Source organism: Topomyia yanbarensis, chromosome 3 (genome assembly GCF_030247195.1).
Source record: "Topomyia yanbarensis strain Yona2022 chromosome 3, ASM3024719v1, whole genome shotgun sequence".
Taxonomy (NCBI): domain Eukaryota; kingdom Metazoa; phylum Arthropoda; class Insecta; order Diptera; family Culicidae; genus Topomyia; species Topomyia yanbarensis.
Window position 1 is genome coordinate 405,170,455 of NC_080672.1, and position 19,507 is coordinate 405,189,961.

Genomic DNA, 19,507 nt, shown 5'->3' on the forward strand with positions numbered 1-19,507 from the left:
CGTACACGGATGTTTGAACTAGTTTGTACATCGTTCGCTTGGGTTCGATGTTCGAGGCTATCCTGTACCTCGAGACGCAGCATGTTTGAGGTGGAATGCGTGCATGAAACTTGTACAAACTTTTCCATGTTCATGGGAAGTCTGTTTGAAAGGGAGGGAGTGGTTAGCAGTTGCCGGAAAATGATGATTGAGGCCATTTTGAAATCCAAGATGGCGGCTGCCAGTTACCACTAAACAGTGAAATTGCCAGCAATATGGGTGTCATTTGAAGGGTGTGCTCAAAAGATGACGGGAATTGATGACTGAAATAATTTTGAAATCCTAGATGGCGGTTACCACAAAAATAGAGAAAACAACTGTCAATATCTTGCTATATTTTAATTATCTATTGTATCGATTCTGTTGGTTATTTTCGGCAAATTTAAGACTAAGATAAACGAAAAAATGAAATTGAAAGACGGATAGGTATTCTAGAGCGAATCAATTATAAACATAGAACGGAAAACTAGGAGTAGGCAGGCTCATCTGGACATGCTCGAAAGAGAATGTGAAGATTTTTTTGCCTTATGCTGATAGGAGTTTGGCTTTCCACTCAAGCCTACCGCATGGTCGTTGATAGAACATAACTCATCATCATGTCTCACCGCCGACGCCGTGGTGACCGTAGGCTGCCATCTTGGTTGTCTAAATAGCGCCAATCATCAATTTCCATCACCTACTGATTAACACCTTTCCAAATGACATCCATATTGATGATTGTTTCTACTTTTTGGTGGCAGCTGGAAGCCACCATATTGGTTTTCAAAAAGGGGCGTCAATTACCCAAACGTTTCAGAGTAGTTGTCTCCTAAAGACACGCTAAACTAACGACCGACGAAAGACTGCTGGATCTAACTAATCAGTGATCCATTGAATCTTGGTTTTGATATTTAAAAACAGATCGGTCTAGATTGCATCGGTTCGCACACGCCCCCCTCGAGCCATCCAGAGGCTCTTTCGTCTTGTAAACAATAATAAATTCGGTGTAGTCAATCGGTTTGACATGAGTCATATTGCTTGCAATGCAAGAACGCCGATTCCATAAAAACTAACTCGAAAAGCTTAGAAACAGGTGCAAAGTTTTCATTTTACATTATTATTCTATGAAAGACTACCGCGTCTACATGCCTGCCCACAAAGTTAAGATCGACGGTGTGGTCACCGATTCGAGGTTGTCATGTATGTATCTTCTGCAGCAAATTTCAGATCAAACAAGAAGTTTGTAGAGCTCTCTAATGGCTCATCATTTTAACCACAGATTCAACTTAATGCAAGGCCGGTAGAGCTCGGGTAACTAGCGACCGAAATAGGGGGTGGGATATTTGTTATTCCTCCGGTTGCTTTCGAATGATATTCTGAATAGCAGTTTTTATTACATTTAAGATAGTGATTTCCGTCCAATTTCCTAGACTTTTCAGAAGACATAGATTCGGTTTGGTCCGAATACATACTTCATGACATTTTTTCTTGACTAATCAGTGCAAACATTGTCTAGAAAAGCTTGGAACAGGGTAATATGAGCAAGCTTAGAATTTTTCGACGACTTATCTCTTCGTCTTATACCGCAGATAAATATTCCAATTAATTTTTTCTAAACTTTCTTTGAGTAATGTACTTCATGTTTTCTAGTCCTTTGCTAATTTATTTTGTTAAAACATAAAACATAAAACATAAAATTTAAAAGCTTGACTTACTCTTAGTCCGTTATGAAAAAGACATTATAAAGATCAACAAAGAGCCCGTTTATCATCAATACAATATCAATTGATTTCAAGGGATGCAGGATTGGGTCATCTTGAGCTTGAGCTTGAGCTTGAGCTTGTGCGACCACCCCTGGCTGCCACTCCGTTATCGATATGCACTAGCTGAAGGTGCACAGAGAATAAGTAGATAATTATGCTTGGGAGTAGCGAAACATCTTTCGATGTGCAACTTCTGGTAATCCTAAAGTATTGATCAATACCGGCGCCGGCCATGCCCGAACGTAGATCGCGGAAGGAAAGGGAAGGAATGGTTAGTCCGATACTTGCTTTTGCTAGAGGCCGTATATACTACTGCTTACTTCACAAGTACCACAGGAGGAGGATATTTTTGTTAGTAAGAGTATAGAAGTTGGATCACTTCTTCTTTACCGACGCCAGAGAGAGGTGACTTCACTATCTGGACTAGATATCGATCCACCAAACTCATAGACCGGGGACCAACGGCTTTTACTTCCCTTCCGAAGGAAGACGTGACCACAGATTTTTTCACCTCAGAAAAATCTTAACGACCTCGGCTGGAATTGAACCCAGGTAAAATGGAATGAGTGGCGATCACGCTTACCACTCAACCACCAGCGCCGTCGGGATGCAGGATTGGGTCATCTGTCACCAAAGTAGTTTATGGTTAATTTCGCACGGAGTGATCCAGAGATATGCAAACTTGAAATCGACGTTCACGGATTTTAACCAATTTTAGGGAAATTATTTATCTAGGGCCATTATATAAAATTCCAAATTTTTGCGACGATTGAGCCACCTCTTCAGACATTTTAACACTTAAAATCTCAATGTAATTTGATTCGAACCCGAGATACAGTGCCATGAAGGAAAACAACTCCAATTTGTTCCTTATAAACTTCATTTTGTAGGCCGATATGAAGAGCATCTTCAAATGGTCATAAAAACCAATTCGAGAGCTCTAGAGGCAAACCGAAAACGCAGTACTGACATTATAAACGAGTGATTGTTCCTTGAACCATTTTCCTACGAAAAGTATCTTGCGAGTTGATCCTAGAGTAAATAGTACCGAAGATATGAACAAAAAAAAAATCAAAACTTTTGACAATGTGCAAAACGGATGGTTTGATTATTTTCATATATCTGCCTTAGATGAACAATTCTCTCACTATTGGTTCAAATTACCAAAGTTCGATTACACGTACCTTGATCAATGTCGGAATGCGCCGTATGTATTGAATGACCCATATGTATTGAAAGAAAAATGTGGCTTGTCACAAGATGACAATCGTCCAAACCACTCCACGAAACAGTGAATTTGTTTGCAAGAAGTTACGTAAAAAAATCGAGTCAGGTTTCTCAGCCTATGAGTAAAAAAAAACTTTTCTAATGTCGTTTTTGCTTGATCCAGAAACAATCAAGTTATGACCCCAACTGCTGTCAGCTCCTACATTTTTACAGCGGTTGGGGCTAAAAACTGACTCAGTTTCGCTTCAAGCAAAAACGGTATAAGTACATAAACAAACTCTTGGAACTGTCAAAAAAGTGAGGTTAAACCATGAGGCTGTCATCCCTATGGCGATGCACAGACTTTGACAGTGCTCAACATACGGTGGGCCTAGCCGCTTCTAAACGCCTGACAATGCGTTGGGTTAAATAGTTTCATGCAAGGTTCTATTGCAGCATGAGCATCCACGCCATCTATTGATAGTTTCAGCGTACTCCCGGATGACTGCGGCAACATTGTTCCTAAACCGAAAGCAATAACAAATGATAGCGAGGAGCCTCTTCAAATTGAAAATTTTCCCTGGAATCAACAATAGATTTCAACCGAATTAAACTGTTCGATGTATTAGCATTTGCACTTTACCATGTGTCAGTCAGTCCGTCAGTCAACCAATCCGCCGGATAGATAAGGTTGAAAGTTGAATGATAGCGCGGGGGAACATGTGTGTGGTTAGCAAAAAGTGTTGCGATGAAGGTGGATGGTTGGTCAAATTGGTTCTGCTCTCGAATTTGATGGTTCAAGCTAATTTGATTGTGTGCGTTTTTACTATGGTTTAACAGCAAAAGCATTCCGCAGTGTGAAAATATGTTTACGGAAACACACAAAAAAAACCGGAACTACGTTCGTCACCTGAATTTTTCATCTATTTTTATTGCATCAGAAAATCTGACAGAAGCAAAAAAAGCGCGCACCCGAGTCACCACCACTGACAGTACCATCTATTCGACATCCGCCGATAAAAAATGATTTATTACAAACTATATTTAATTAATTGCGCTTCCTGGGATACGCTCGTGGCCTGCTGTTACTATTTCTATGCACAAAAATGGAGTAAAAGGAAGTCACAAAACATTTTTTCCACGCCAAACTGTAGGCTTGCTTCCAGCAGAGAATTTTCCCAACCACGGCCAGGATTTTAATTTTTAATGCTGAAGCCTGACACATTTTATTCATGTACATTCGTTTCGTGCTGCTTTCCCCTTTTGGCTAACGGTTCACCTGTTCGGGGCCCCCAACGGGATTGGTTGGTGCAGAAAAAAAAACATAATCTCATTTCATTTCACTTCCATCATTCATGGTATTATTATTATTTTTTTTTGATCTGTAACTCACCCACTAGCAGATATCTAGTCATCGATATAATATTTCATCATTGATTCAGATTTTTTTCCACCTGTATAATCCTCAAAACATACTCACATATACCCAGCTACGATTGATTTCACACTCTCACACACACATTTGGCTAGTGGCCACCGGTTGTTACAGAATACATCGAATACATTAAATCAGTACATTACCTACCAATGATCGGTTTGTAGGATGATGAATATTATTATGTTGTAAATTTAATTGAAAATATGATGAAATTAAAGTGAGCAGTCAATGCTGCATGCGGTTCAACGGTGGAGTTAGAAATTGAACTTTAAATTTAAATACTACAACCTTTAAACGAAATCGCTTGGACAATAGCTGCTGAAATCAAAATGTAGCGATACGGGTTAAATTTAAATACTAATAGTTACGTCAAGTGCACAAATGAGAAATAAAATTAGTATAATAACAGGTCGACAGATTGACAGATTGACAGATTGACAGATTGACAGATTGACAGATTGACAGATTGACAAATTGACAGATTGACAGATTGACAAATACAAAGATTTTCTGTTTTTACAAACGGATAGACTGATGAATCAACCAACTGAACCAACGCTCATTTTATAAAATTTGCTGAACAAAAAGTTTCATTCAACAAATTTGATGTCTCGCTAGAAAATGCTTTGTTCAAGAAACTATGGTAATCGATAATTAAAATTGAAACATATTTCGGAGCTCGCAGTAGGTAACAAAACGAGAAGAAAAACTTCATGAAATTTCGTTTGAATAAAAAAAAATACATACCGCAACCCTCGGAGGATCGCACTCCGGCTACGCATCGGCGGTAGCTTTACCATGCGTAAATAATTGATGACAAGCTTTTATTTTAATGAGTGCTGTCTCCCGGACTGGGCTTAACTCAGTAAAAAAAGTACCGTTCTGAAAGTATTTGAAAATATAATTTTAATAATGACACACAATTTTCTCCACCGTTGAGCCGCCGCAGCAATCCGCGGTTCGCACCCGAAAGTAGTCCAGCGTGCCCTTCTGCCTACCGGGTCAAATACACGCTCCATTTGAAGCCATCATTTGAGAGGCCGTGTCGGTATGAGCGTAAAGAGACTGCTAATAAAAAATCATAACCCCGCCAAAAGCGGACAGAAACACCCAATTCAACCCGCTGACCTGTACAACAATGATAAACAAATTTTCCCCCAGTCGACCATACATTCCGGGGCGGCTGCTATCGAACTGCGGAACAAGGCCATTTTCCCACATGGCGCGGCACATGATTCGCGTGATGGGAAATTTTATTTGTGTCAAAAATTAGCGAGTATTCTCCCCCCAAATCCACCTTCCTCCCATCACACGCCGCTAAGGGTTGCTGCGCCGGAATGTATGCTGCGGGAACCCCACCTTCTCTCCGTGCCGGAAACCAATAGAAAAAAGAAGAAAATTACATGCTTTCCAAATGAGAGAAGGGTGCCTGAAAGCTATTACATTTTTTTCGGCGCTGTCACTGCATGACCAGCAACGACTGAAATGTCCGAGTGGTTCCTGTTTTGTTTTTTTTTCGTTTCGGTACGTAATCGGTTGAAAATTGTTTCGTTTGTTTGTGAAGAAATAATTACCGCCTATAGGCGTGTTTTACATCGACCATCGTTGTTATCGTCATTATCACGCGGAACGCACAAGCAGTTCGTTAGACACACGCGAATCAGAGCAAAAAAATCAGTCAATCGAGTGAGGCGAACACATTTGATAGAGTTAATTCCATTCCATACCAAAGAAAATCGCTTCGAGAAACGCTTTTTATGATCTATTCTAATCGAGATAAAGAAAGTTTATACGTATTGGTAATCAACCGTTGAAATTTGTCAATGAAAACACAACTCAAATCGAACCTTTAAAACGAACATACATTGATGATAAAAGTTTTAAACTAATGCTTAAAGAATGATATGAATATATTTGCTAAGAATGTTATATGTATAATCACAATGAAATCAAACAAAAAAAACGAATACATTGCTATATACGCTTGACACTGTGAAGACAGGAAAAGAAAAACATGTAATCATATGCTGCAATCCACACACAGATTATTGTTTTAAAGTTTAAAATTGCACACCAGAAAGAAAAAAAAAACGCTAACGGAAAACATGTCAACCAAATAATCAAAATCGAAACGCCGGAGCGGAACAAAACAAAAAATCCGCTTTACTATTCAAACGATGAATAAAATCGTCAACAGCCAATCAGTGGAAAAGCATTAATTACCCTGTTAAATGCAGTTGAGTAAAATGAAAAAATAACATAAATCGGGGAAAAAAATTATTGTCAGTGTTGGGATTAAATGAACTGCAGAAAATAAAATGGTGCAGTTGAAACGTAAACTTTGCTTGTACTGGTTGATAAAAAAAAAAGAGTCAACACGCGCGTGCCCCTTCCCTGCCCGGTCAAACAAACAGCTTCGAAACGATTTGATGTCCCCTTTTTCAACCTCCGCGCTGTCTTCGTTGAAAGCTGAAATGTCGGCGAAAAATGGCTGTATGGCGTAGCAGAGTAATCATCTGATGGGTGGCTTTTGGTCGTGGTTAATGGACGGTCGTTTTCGGGGAAATAAATGTAGCCTTATTCTGCGTTTCGATCGATCGCTTTTTTCAAGTGAATGTGGTTTGCATTCGCAGTGCCCGGTGTAGGGCGAAATTAAGCGGGAATCGATCGAACCAAATTAGTTTGAAAAATCAATCGGCCGTTATGCAGAATAGTGTCGATTGATAGAATTGACAGATTGATAGATTGACAGATTGACAGATTTGACGGATTTGACAGATTTGACAGATTGACAGATTGACAGATTGACAGATTGACAGTTTAGACAGATTGACACTTTAACAAACTTCACATACACTAACACTACACTGGCACCGTGGTGGTGGAGGAACGCTACGTGGGAAGCTGAGCTGCAAGCAACCGGGCGGGTCATAGGTGGTGGATAATGCTTAATCGCGATAGCAACTAGTTGTGATTCGCGACCCGAACCAGCAGCGGGGGCTGACTGCGGGTGTGGTAGGACGAGGTAGTGGGCCCTATACGTCCTAGGCCTAAATACCACATGCCCTAAAGCAGCCCTGACAAGGCGAGTCAGCGCCGCCTTTAAATAAGCGCTTAGCCCAAATCCCTCTCCTCCCGTTATCCTTCCTTCCTTCCTTCCTTCTGCGGCTGTTCGCCCATCTAAATATGGAAGCTGTTCTTCAATGTCAGCTTCTTTCACCGAACAGCCTAGATAAGCCGTGTAGTGTCGGTAGTGGTTGTTTCAACCGGCTAAGAATAACACTACGGACTACCTGTTTCAGTGGTAAAAATCTACCAAACAGGGAACCCCAATTCCATAGTGTCATGCGACCCGTGCTATGGGTAAAATTGTTGAGGGGGTTTAAAACATTCTCAATGGCGAACGGAGCCTGGGAAAAGTCGGGCGAACTCCCCAGTATGCTGCATTACGCAGCGGAACGTTCACTCTACACACCGATTTTTTTCACCGATGATCCACTTAATTTTGCCGAATTTTTGTTGGCTGGGGGTTTGCAGAGACTCTCGGCTGATGGTACTTCGGTGAAGTTTTGTTGAGTTTCGATTATCAAATTTCGATGTGTACAGATGAACCTGCCCAGAGGCCGTGTGGTATCCGGCCTAGAATTGAGCCACTGGAGTCCTGCTGCCATGTCGTAGGAGGCGACTGAAAGTAGGAGACCCTAAGTCAAGGTGTAGTTCCGTGCCGAGGACTTAATGATTGGAGGGTCTAAAATATGCCAGTCGCGCACGGAGCATTTTGGGTTTTGCCCTTGCTGTGTTATGCGAATCTCTGACACAGTGGACCATTATTTTCTTCGCAAATCGTGGGAATCAAATGATCATGTCCCATTTAAACCTGATATGGCTCGCTAAATGCGTTAACATCCCAACTCGCTTGGTGTCCTCTAGTTGTTGTGCAATTTGTGTTGGAGATGAAATGTACAGTTCTCTAATCAAAAATGGTTAGAATAGCACAAGTCAATCTCCAACATAAACGTACAGCAACTATGAATTTATCTCGACTCATGCAGGAAGGTAAAGCTTCCATAGCATTGGTTCAAGAACCGTATTTCCATAAAGGAAACTTCTATTTTGGAAAGTTACTTAACACTGCCTTCATTGCTTACAACAAGACAGGCATGACTAACCCACGTGAAATGCCTCGTGCTTGCATTCTTGCAAATAAGGCTATTGACGCGTGTCTCATATCGGAGCTCACAACTCGCGATATCTGTGTTGTCACAGTTACATTGACTGTCGAAAACGTAGACAAAAAATATATATATTGTTCAGCATACCTACCGCATAACGAATCATCTCCTTCTGATGATTTCAAAAGCGTTGTATCATATTGTAGCAGAAATGGGCTTCCGCTCATTATCGGCAGTGATGCGAATGCTCATCACATCATTTGGGGCAGCTCAGACATCAATCTGAGAGGCTCTGAACTGATGGAGTACATAAGTAGTACAAATCTCCATATTCTGAATGTGGGAAACCGACCAACTTTTGCGAGGTCTGGGAGGGAGGAGGTGTTAGACATAACACTTTGCTCTGATAGAATTTTGCATGAACTGGGAAATTGGCAGGTTCCAAATGAAACTGAACCGTCTCTATCCGATCATAAATATATATTTTTCGAGCATTTTGATGTCACCTTCAATGTGGTGACCTATCGTAATCCTAAATCTACAAACTGGGACCTCTTTTTGGAAAACTTGGCGACTAAATTTCATGGATATTTTCCAACAATTAGTCAACTAGACGACTTAGATGACGTCGTGGATACGACAAACTCATTCATATTAGCATCCTACGAAGAAGCTTGTCCACTTCGTACTGTTAAATCGACTAGGGGAACCCCTTGGTGGAGGGCTGAGCTTGAAAGAATGAAGAAAGTTATGAGAAGAGCTTGGAATCGGCGTCAGCGTGATGACTCCAGGGCTTTCAGGTCAGCTCGTAGTGCATATAAGAAATGTCTTAGATCTGCAGAACGGGCTGGCTGGCAAAGCCTATGCACTAATGTCTCTAGTCTGAACGAGGCTAGCAGATTAAATAAAATTCTCTCCAAATCGAATGATTTTCAGATGAACTCCTTGAAAACCAGAGATGGTGTTCATGTGACGGACGAAAAAGATGTTCTTAATTGTCTCTTCGACACACACTTTCCAGGCTGTATCGATCCGGAGTTGATCAACGTTCACAGATCTCATTCTGGTGATTCGGACTCGTGGGCGTTAGCACGCACATTGGTTTCCACTGAATCGGTCAAGTGGGCAGTTGACAGCTTTGCTCCATACAAATCACCCGGAAAAGATGGGATACTTCCCGTGCTACTGCAAAAGGGATTTGATATTCTTAAACATGTCTTGAAAAAGATTTTGCTTTCCAGTCTTGCTACCGGGTATATCCCGAAAGCATGGCGAGAAATAACTGTTAGATTTATTCCCAAAGGGGGGCGCTCAAGCTATGAAGAAGCCAAGAGTTTTAGGCCAATCAGCTTAAGTTCTTTTCTTCTGAAAGCTTTGGAACGGATAATCGATCATCACATCAGGAACGTTAGTTTAGTTGAATATCCACTGCACAAAATGCAACATGCATATCAGTGTGGGAAATCCACGATCACTCTGCTTCACGATGTTGTTTACAACATTGAGAAAGCCTTCTCGCTCAAGCAATCTAGCTTGGGTGTATTCCTAGATATTGAGGGTGCTTTTGACAATGTGTCCTTCCAGTCTATTCTGGAAGCGACGCGCGGTCATGGGATACCTGCATGTATCTCAGGTTGGATAAACGCAATGCTTAGTAACCGCATGCTTTGCTCGTCACTGCGACAGGCTGAGATACGGAAGTTGAGTATTTGCGGTTGTCCTCAGGGCGGCGTTCTGTCACCTTTGTTATGGAACTTAGTAGCTGACGGCTTGTTGAAGAAACTCAATGAGCTTGGATTTCCAACCTACGGGTTTGCTGACGATTACCAAATACTAATTACTGGATTTTGCATCGGAACAATCTTTGACTTGATGCAACAGGCATTAAGAGCTGTCGAACAGTGGTGTCGACAAGTTAAACTATCAGTTAACCCAAGCAAAACTTCAATGGTTCTTTTCACGAAGAAGCGAATAACAACCGGGGTTCGTCCCTTGCAGTTCTTTGATTCTGAGCTACTGTGTGCGGATCAAGTCAAATACGTTGGAGTCATATTGGATTCCAAACTGAATTGGTCTGCTCACATTGAGTTCAGAGTCAAGAAAGCGTGCATGGCCTTCGGGCAGTGCATACGAACTTTTGGAAAGACCTGGGGTCTCAAACCTAAATACATCTATTGGATTTACACGACAATTGTACGTCCAATACTGTCATACGGATGCCTTGTGTGGTGGCAGAGGGGAGAGGTGGTGACAGTCCAGTCAAAGCTAAACCATCTGCAAAGAATGGCGCTCATGGCGTTGACTGGTGCTTTCACCACGACTCCGACTGCTGCTCTTGAGGCACTTCTAAATATCAAACCATTACACATACACTTAAAACAAGAAGCACTATCATGTGCATACAGACTGCAGGTTACTGGGCTTTGGAACAGTAATCATGTTGATCTTGCTACCAGTCATATACGATTGTGGTCACAAATGGTTACATGGGGTGAAGATATTCTTGCTCCCAGCGATATTACACTTACTTGTAGTTTTCCTTACAGGACATTCCATGTGAAGATTCCCTCTCGAGAGGAGTGGTTGTCTGGCTTTATGGAAAGACAACAACAAACGCAAGTAGTCTGTTACACTGACGGTTCTCTGATGGAGGGACGTGCTGGTGCTGGTGTCTACTGTCGTGAAATGAGATTGGAACAATCTCACTCACTAGGTAGATATTGTACTGTATTCCAAGCAGAAATCTTTGCGATTATGTGCGGGGTGCAATCGGCCCTTCAACTGAGTTTGTCCGGCAGAGTTATAAACTTCTGCTCCGATAGTCAGGCTGCAATCAAGGCCCTTAGCTCAGACAAATCCCGGTCCAAGCTAGTGATCGCGTGCCGAACCCAAATCGAAGAACTAAGCATTGTCAACACTATCTACCTTGTCTGGGTGCCCGGACATTGCGGTATTACTGGAAATGAATGGGCTGACGAATTGGCCAGGGCAGGTTCAGCGATTGACTTCGTTGGTCCTGAGCCCGCCCTGCCAATTTCGACAAGTTGGATAAGGGAAAAAATACGGTCCTGGGCTTTGTCCGAGCACCGCAATTATTGGAGAAATCTACAAACGTGTCGCCAAACAAAGGCGTTTCTAGAACAACCATGCCCAGTGGTTTCGAAAAATCTCTTACATTTTTCGAAGCTCCACTGCGGCATGCTGACCAGGGCTTTAACCGGCCACTGCAAACTCAATTATCACATGGCAACTATTCAGCGCGCTGAGTCTTTTTCATGTGATCTTTGTGAATCCGACTACGGAACCTCATATCATCTGATATGCAACTGTCCAGCGGTAGCGCAATTGCGATTTCGAGTCTTCAGCCGTCCTTATATAGACGAAACCATGTTTGGTCGACTGAAACTCAGAGACATACTAAAGTTTCTTATCCAATGTGGTAAAGAGCTTTAGGATTATTCGCAGGCAAGTTGAACTACTTGTGAGTTTAACTTACCTGTTGTTTATTTTTGTTTTGTGCTGTTATTTTTCCCACCCTTCCAATTCTACTTCCCCACTCCTCCTTGTCCTTTCCTTCCACTCAGGAAATGATGAAAACACACGGCAAGGCACAAATCCCCGACTATGTACGGGGAACGTGCCATTTGAGCCAATATATTCTGATTCCTGAACACTACACTGGCACACAGTTTCACTAAAAATTTTGCGACCAATACAAACGTGATTGATACATAACAAATGATGTCTCGTTAGAAAAGCACCTCATAATAATATACAATAAAACAAACTAGATACTGGCACTAAAAGTGGGAACCTTTAATAATTGTTAGAGTCTAGCTTGTGTTTTTCCTGTTCAGCATGTGCGATCAAAGAAATTTTGTTTAATCAGATGTACTTTGGGATGTAGGAAAATTCATTTAAACTTTTGAAACAAAACTTAAGTACAATTCCAACCCGTTTTGTCTGTTTTACAACTACAGATAATACCCGTCTTGTACAAATCCTATTTTTCAATCTTTTTGGCAGACGCTTGCTAATTCATATAATTTCCGCAACGTTGGAGTTTTCCGATTGGTTCAGTTGTTTTTCAAAAAATATTCAAAAAGTGGTTTGCCACAATTTTGAAGATGAAGAAAACAAATCGTTTGTTACTCGTAAGCAGTCCGCCTTAAAACAGTCCGATAGATAGCAGACAATTGGCGAAAGGCATTTGAGTCCTACAGTAAAGCTCTTCGAAATTAGATGGCTCTCAACAAAAAATCACGAAAATTTCTATTTTCTCCCCCAATTATAACTCAAGATCGTGGAACAAGAAAATTGCCTCACAATGTAATTCCACCACCAAACCGGGCGAATGTTTTATTTGCCCGCACTTTCATTTGCTGCGAAGCAGCGGAAAACACTTGTTCGAACTTCTTTTCGAAAAAGTTATTCCAATATTCCAACAATTTCCAAATCATGCAACTAAGCCCTCTTGTCAAGAGAGCTGAAGCTGAAGCAGCTGCCTGGCATGCCGTAACTTCCCAGCAAACTTACCCTGCCATGCCGAAACCGAAAGTACCGTAATACCTTCCAATCCCCTTCCAATGTACCGGTCGTATAGTCCTCCTTCCACCCCAGCCAGCCAACGGGAAATGATTGACCTGACGTGGCATCCGTGAGGTAGCAGCAACGGCAACAGCAGCAGCAGTAGCAGCAACGCGTTCCGTTGTTACGCGTCAGAAAACTAATATACGCCCGCCGCCGTCTATACTTCCTTGGATAGGTAATCCGCTTCGTGTGCAAAAACTTTTCGGCACTCCAACCAGAATCGACGCCCGACGAGCGCACAGTTCGGTTCCCGAGTGTAATTTATGTAAAAACGCCCATAGCTGGAGTTTGAGGCGCGGTTGTGTAGCAGTTTGCTACTTCTACTACTCATGAAGCCAAACATCAATATTTCATCGAAAATCTACCCTTAATTACAAGCTGCCACTTTTCGTTCGCTGGGCGAGTAAGTAGCGGGAACAGAGTGAAAACCATTCTCCTTCCTCCCGCGATCGAGTACCGGTGGATCTATTCGAACTAGAACAAATGACGATGCGCCATGATCTGGTCCCAACCCCCCGGAACGAGTGGAGCATGAAGCAAACTATCCAGTTGGGAAAAGTTATTCGATACTTTAGTTACCGCTCCGGAAAAGGAAGAAAAAGATCCAGTTCTTTCCACTCCGACCCGTTCCGTTCCGTTCCGTTCCGTTCCGTTACATTCATCCGGGAGTGGCAATTGAAAAATGTTCCCAAACATGAATATTGCGCTTGGCGCGGGAGAACACGGGATTAAAGGTAGGGCTTTCCTCTTCCATCGAAAGTTGGCACTCTCGGTGTCTCCTAATGAGGCGCGCGTGTCTAGGAGGAAACGAAATCCTCCGGTACCGCGGGTGGTTGGCTGACAGAGGCGGGAAGGGCAGACGAAAAACTACGTGACGGATTCAATTTACAGTGCCGGCCACCGGGAAGGATGTCGAAGGTGGTTCCATCCCTGACGCAAAATTGAATTCAGCTTCACATCAACCATTAATTATGATGCAATTGGAGGAAGTTTGAAGATTCCGTTTGGAATCAGGTCATGGAAGATCTAATATTTTTTTAGTCAGTGTCAATTGGTTATTAAATCAAAATCACTTCGAGGACTTTTGATGTTCGTCCGGAACAGGTGAAATATTTGGATGAAAATTATCATAAAATATTGACTGGATATATTTTTTCTCATAACTTATTTGTTAGATGATAATACATTTGTCATGTTTTTTCTCCGGCAGATATAAATCTTTCTGGACAAAAACTAAAATACTGATAAACCAATCAAATTACCCTGCTGCACAAAATTTACACTTCTTCAAATATTGATCATGAGAAATATTGTAATCACCACTTTTCAATTCGTTACCAAATGATCAAGAAGGGATTTGGTAAATGTAAGTGAATGACTATGGTACTAATACCGGCTTTCAAACTTATCTGTATTAAGAGTTTAATGAACTGCAGAAAATCGACAAGTAAAATCTCACGCGGATGAAATATCGTTTTAAGGGGTTACTTCACTGTAGAATCGAAATTTTTATTGACCCTTAAATATGCCTTAGGCTTTTAAAAATGATGAGTTGTCTGTAGGGGTATCTCCACTACTTTGATTCTAATTTTTACCTGACCCCTAGTGACAGGGCGACCAAGGTGCTTCTACCAAGAATTTCGGATTTTCAATAAACAAACAAACAAAACAAATAAGTTTTACTTTACTGTTTATTCTCCCACAACTCTCCACTTCTGGGCGTTTTGATGATCCGCTGCTGCTGGATATGGCGAGGAGGCACCGGCATCATCCGACTGGCCGGGACTACAACGACCGAACTCTCTAGTATGTCGTTAGCTGCTCCGTCAGTGGTTCTTTTCTTTTAGATACCACACAATCTTTCTGGTAGGTAGCTGTTAAAAGACGACAGAGCCTCTGCTCAGCGATTGCGCACTCTTCTGGTATACTTGAAAAACATAAGTAGTGTTCGTAAGTAGTGACCTGGCTGGGTTGTTTGCCGCGTTGGTTTTGCCGCTATGGTGATTGTTTTCCCAATATCGCAAGTCCTAGAATGGAAATTATTATTAAGAATATTGTTCATTATTTTCTATTATCGACAGCTATATTAAATTTAGATTTTGCCTATTGCTGAAGTGGTCGCATCATTAGTGATTCCCAACTTCGTTTCGAACTTTTTGTTTCGGAATGACTTTTTTGGTCGATTATAAAACTATTTTATTCTTTAAATGATGCATTCATAATTTTACATGATACACAATATTCAACGATCTTGGATCAAGGCTGCTCTTCTCCAATAGCCCAATCAACTTGTACTCCATGAGTTTTTCTGTACTTGGTATAAAAATCTTGCGCCTCTCGTTATCTTCTACCAACCGAATTTCCTCCGAACACCACTTTCACAATATAGTTGTCCAGTATTCTCACAACATGTCCTGCGAGCGTCTAGATTTGATCACCTCAAAAATACTAGGTACACCAGGGAATTGCACGAGCTCATGGCACGTCCTCTAGTATCCGTCCTGCTGCACTTCATCAATGACCGTCGTCTTAATACCCATCGTTTTAGATGACTATAGTCCACTACGAGGTTGATAACAGTTTTGTATCATTCTCCGGACAAAACCAGTCCAAAGGCCGTATGACATCCAAGAATTGATCCACTGCGTACCTGTTCCCATGTCGTAAGAAGTAACTGAAAACAGGAGTCCTCATTCCAAGGTGCTTCCCCGTGCTGAAGACTGAACGGCTGGCAGTCAGGCATTGTATTTCTCTCTCACTCAAGCGAGCAGAAGCTTATCCGATGTCCAATTTTTCCGAGATAAGATGAGTCGCAAAATTCTTCGTCTCCACAAATGGCGTGAGGAATAATGATCCGGATAAAATTTATTTGATTTTTTCCTTCTCATCGGAGAAGATGATAATATTTTAATTTCGTGGAAATCAATAAAAGCGTCAAAATATACACTCAATTTCAAAGAAAAGCGCTAAAGAAGTATGATGGACTTGTTTTTTCGTGTTTGGAGCAGCGACAGCATGACAGCGAGCGCAAAAAGGATACCGTGATAAACTCATTCGCTCATTCTCCGGCAGTTTTATTTATCCGAAATAACACGTTGTATTGTTGTAGTTGTGTGAGTGTCAATAACTTTTCGTGTGAAAATGTGAATTTTTATTGTCGCAGTAGCAAATTATCCGGACGCATTAACTCATATGAGCGATAAATGCAATGCCTGCTGGCAGTACTAAAATATGCCAGTCGCGCAAGGACTGTCATGGATCATATTCTTGCTGTGTTAAGCGAATCGTTTGAGAGTTCGCTTTAGTCGACTATAAGCCAAGGACTTCGGTATCTTCTAGTTGCTGCACAAAAATTGCTGATGATGAAATGTGTAGTGCTATGATCGAGCATGCTCAGAGAAGCTCAAATTAATATTCAGCATAAACGTAAGGAAGGGAGGGAAAGCTTCCATAGCATGGGTCAAACACCGCATTACCACAAAGGAAACTTTTATTGTCTACCCTCACGTGAAATGTCTCGTGCATGTATACTTGCGAATAGTGCTGTTGACGCATGTCTTAGATCCGATCTCACAACTCATGATATTTGTACTGTCACAATCAATATGACTGTTCATAGAAAATACGTCTATTGTTCGGCCTCTTTGTCGCATATTGAACCATCATCTTCTGATAATTTCAAAAGCGTTGTATCACATTGTGGCAGAAATGGGTTTCCTTACATAATCAGCATACATCGGTTATTTAAATGAAAATTTGCACAAGCTGGCAGAGAAGAGGTGTTAGGTGTAACTCTTTGCTTTTACGGTACTACACATAAGTTTTCGAACTGGCTCATACTCAACGAGCTCGAGACGGTCGTTATCTGATCATAAGTTCGTCGTCTTTGATCATTTCATTATCCCAAATTTAGGAAGTGGGCTTGGCGACTAGACTTCAACGATTGAATATCCTTGGATGATATCATATATAAAACAAACTCACTTATAGTAGCAGTATACTAAGAGGCTTGTCCGCATCAAGTTGTGCGTGCTTCCAGAGAAACCCCGTGCTGGAAAGCCGAATTCGTTCGACTCAAAACAGCTATGTCGAAGAACTTGGAATCACAGACGCAAGGCCGTGTTGGAAGCATTTAAGTTGGCTCGCAAAGCATACAGAAAGGCCGTTCGATGGGCCAAGTGAATGGAAAAGCCTCTACACAAAGTATCAACGAGGCTAGTAGATTAAATAAGTTACTTTCAAAATCGAAGTACTTTCATGTTAGTTCTATTAGAACTGCTAATGGTGAATACTCACCTAACGTAGATGTATGACTCAATTGTCTACTTGGCACGATCACACGACAACCCCAGAGTTCGTTTCAGGTAATTCTGCTTCATAGGCGTTAGCTCGTTGAATTTTGACAACCGAATCGATCAAAAGGCCGATTGAATGTTTTGCTCCGTATGAATTTCGGGGAAAATCAGGAATCATTCCAGCTCTACTTCAAATAGGATTTGAACACTTCAAGCATATTATGAAAAACAATTCTCACTTGGAAGTCTGCCAACAGAATACATTCCATTGGCGTGCTGGGAAATAATTGCAAAATTCATTCCCAAATGTAACCGCGTCACTGCTGAGCTTGAGCTTGTGCGACCACCCCTGGCTGCTACTCCGTTATCGATCTGGACTAGCTGAAGCTACACAGAGAAGAGGTAAATAATTATGCTTGGGAGTAGCGAAACATCTTTCAAAGTGCAACTCCTGGTAATCTTAAAGTGTTTATTGATCAATACCGGCGCCGGCCAGGCCCGAACGTAGATCGCAGAAGGAAAGGAAAGGAATGGTTAGTCCGATACTTGCTTTTGCTAGAGGCCATATATACTACTGCGCACTCCACAAGTATCACAGGAGGAGGATATTTTTGTTAGTAAGAGTATAGAAGTTGGATCACTTCTTCTTTACCGACGCCAGAGAGAGGTGACTTCACTATCTGGACTAGATATCGATCCACCAAACTCATAGACCGGAGACCAACGGCTTTTACTTCCCTTGCGAAGGAAGATGTGACCACAGATTTTTTAACCTCAGAAAAATCTCAGCTACCTCGGCTGGAATTGAACCCAGGTAAAATGGAATGAGTGGCGATCACTTAATCATCGGCGCCGTCCTGTAACCGCGTCACTACTGAGGAGACAAAGAGCTTTACATCGATCACTCTGACGATTTTCCTTCTCAATTCAGTGAAACGTTTAATCGACCACTACATCGGGATATTAGCGTGAGCGAGCACCTTCACCCTGTTATACACTGTTGTCTACAACATTGAAAAAACTTTTTCGCGAAACAAAGAGTTTTATGCGATTTATTGTTTGACGCAAAAACAAAGAGTTTTTCTTGATATTGAAGATGCGTTTGACAACGTGTCTTTTGAATCCATTCTGGAAGCATCACGAGGTCATGGAGTATCGTTATATATCACGAACTGGATACACGCAATGCTTAGCAACCGACATCTGCGCTCATCGTTGAGACAAGTAGAAATAAGGAAACTGAGTGTCTGCGGATGTCCTTAAGGTGGTGTGCTGCCACCACTTCTAAGCAACTTTGTCGCCAATGGTTTGATGAGAAAGCTTAATGAGCTTGGGTTTCCGACATATGGTTTCGCCAGTAATTATCATATAAGGATCACTAACATTTGCGTAGCAAGCTTGATGCATTATTGAGCAATGCTTACTTTATGTTGGGCTATCACTTAATCCAACTAAAAAATCGAAGTTGCCTTTCATGCAAAGAAGGATTACAACCGGAACTCATCCGTTGCAGTTATTTGACGCTAAATCAAGAATCTTGCATGGTCTTCGGTCAATGTAGATGGGCTTTCGGCAAATCTTGGGGAGTGAAACCCAAGCACATTCAATAGATCTACACGACAATTATTAAACTAATACTCGCATACGCATGTCACGCCATTCGAATCAAAGATAAGATATTCCATTTTCTTGCAAATTTTGTATCTTTCGTCTCTCTTGGCTATTTTGGCTGAAAAACTTCCAATGAAAATATATACATAATAATGGAAGTTATTTAGGACTGGTGGTATCCAACGGGGAAAACGATCGGAAATGGTGAGTGAAGCTAAGCAATCATGTGAAAAAAATTCCCCCCAGAGGCGAGATTCGAACTCGCAACCTTTGAGACTCCGGCCCAATGCACTAACCCTTATGCTATCCCTGGGTATGGTGATATCCCAGAAAGAGCATACGATTATCCCACTGGCGACGGTGATCGTACCCTGCCTGCAAAGCGAGAATCACCCCAACACATTTGATCAATTT